Raw genomic sequence first — 2,178 nt, forward strand, 5'->3', positions numbered from 1 at the left:
GAGGAAACACACATATCACAGAGATCATGGATCCACTGAAATATTCACGCGTGTTTGCATTGTCAAGTAGTCCTCCAAATATTTCAGACATTAGAAGATAGCTTAATTACTAACTTTTTACATTAGGGAGTGTGAAGCTCAATTATCAACATCCATTATCAGATACTAGTTAAAATTTATCAGTGCACAATTTTGTCCATTCTGTATCCCACTTCCAAGTTTTTACCTAAGATCATGAATTATAAGTATTAATCTGACAAAATTGTGAGCAGTAGACAAATAAATCTGCATTAAACCACAGTGATTTGCTGTTTGCAAATGCACTGACATGAAACTGATTTGTCGCAAGTGGAAAAATAGCACAAAAACCGACCCCAGAAAAGTAGAAGTTCCTCAAACCTAGATGAAAGAATATCTCACTTTTAGCCCAGTCCAAATAGCATATATACTACGTGGTAGCCCATATACTATACAGAATGCCAGTATATTTGTATATGAAGCCTTATGAGGTGGCGTAATTTCAAAGCTATTGTGTCTTCCCTATCAGAAAAATGACTTGGGCATATATCTTGCTACTCATTTAATTATCGAATAACAGAGTTGAAGAAGATATATCTGAGATCATTTTATCTAAAACATGGCTGAACAGGAATTTTAACATGTGATCATGCAACATCTGCTTGAATACCTCCAGTGAAATAGATCCTCCTCTCTAGGCACTCCTTTCCACTTTTAAACAGTTTTAATTGTTATGAATTATTATTATTTTTCCTTAAATTAGCTGAAACCTGCCTCTTTGAAACTTCCAGTCGTTGTTCCAAGTCCTGCCCTCTAGGATCAAGTTAATCAAATCTAATTCATCTCCTATGTAACCTTCTTAGAATTAGTTGAGCAGAGAGATCATAACCTCCCTTTGTCTTCTTTTTTGTATGAGTGAATGTCATTAATCACACAGAGAGGCATTCTATGCTATAAGGTGAATAAATGAAGGTATGAATTAGTTAAAAATATTAAGTGCTTATTATGATATCACATAGAGATCCAAATTTAGAGTAAATGAAACTCCTCCTCCTTCAAATTCACCAAAGATTTTCCTGCAAAAGTTTATATATAGCTAGCATTTATATAGTGCTTTAAGACTTGCAAAACATTTGACAAATACCTCATTTTAAACTCACAACAACCCTAGAAGGTAAGTGCTATTTTCATTATCCTAATTTTGGAGATGTGGAAGCTGAGTCAGAAAGTAATTAAGTGAATTGCAAGGACCACAAAGACAAGTAACTGAGGCTGTACTTGAACTCAGGTGTTGTTGACTCAAGGTCCACTGCTGTATTTAACTGGCTGTCTCTATATCAGCCTAACCACCCTTCCTCCAAATTGGGTCCGCTATCATTCTTAATAGGACACAATTTGTTTAAAAAGCATTGTTTTGCTGTTTGATGAAGGTATTGCCGCTGCAGCCGCGCAGTGGCCGCCTCTCGTCCTCCTGACTCACCGCGGTTCGCTCTCACCGAGGAATAAGTCGGTCAGGAAGCCGCACCACTGCCATGGCATTCAAAGACACCAGCAAGACCCTCGTGGAGCCCGAAGTGGCCATTCACCGGATGCGGATCACCCTCACCAGCCTCAATGTGAAGTCCCTCGAGAAAGTGTGTGCTTGTCTAATTAGAGGAGCCAAAGAAAAGAACTTGAAAGTGAAGGGACCTGTTCGAATGCCCACTAAGACACTTCGAATCACAACTAGAAAAACTCCTTGCGGTGAAGGTTCAAAGACTTGGGATAGGTTCCAGATGAGAATCCACAAACGCCTTATTGATTTGCACAGTCCTTCCGAAATTGTTAAACAGAGCACTTCTATCAGCATTGAACCAGGTGTAGAAGTTGAAGTCAACATTGCAGATGCCTAACCAATCATCTCTTTTAATAAATGGATTGCAACTATTAAAAAAAAAAGCATTGTTTTATTTACATATACTTAAGCATTTATTTTTTTAATTCAATTCTCTTACTATTGGTCTGTTTCATTTATTTAAAAAATTCTGTTCTTGAATCCAACATTTCATGAAGATTCAAACTAAAAAAGTATCCTTTGAGGATCCTAATGAGGATCCTTTCTTTAATCAAAATTAACAACCCACATATATGGAACATGTACAATTAACTTTGTTATATTAG

At 36.9% G+C, this 2,178-nt stretch overlaps 1 pseudogene; it reads left to right on the forward strand.

Moving 5' to 3' along the window:
• The first annotated feature begins 1,492 nt into the window (after positions 1 to 1,492).
• Positions 1,493 to 1,911, forward strand: LOC114039721 (annotated as a pseudogene).
• The last annotated feature ends 267 nt before the right edge of the window (positions 1,912 to 2,178 follow it).

Source organism: Vombatus ursinus, unplaced genomic scaffold, assembly GCF_900497805.2.
Source record: "Vombatus ursinus unplaced genomic scaffold, bare-nosed wombat genome assembly UNPS02012179.1, whole genome shotgun sequence".
Taxonomy (NCBI): Eukaryota; Metazoa; Chordata; class Mammalia; order Diprotodontia; family Vombatidae; genus Vombatus; species Vombatus ursinus.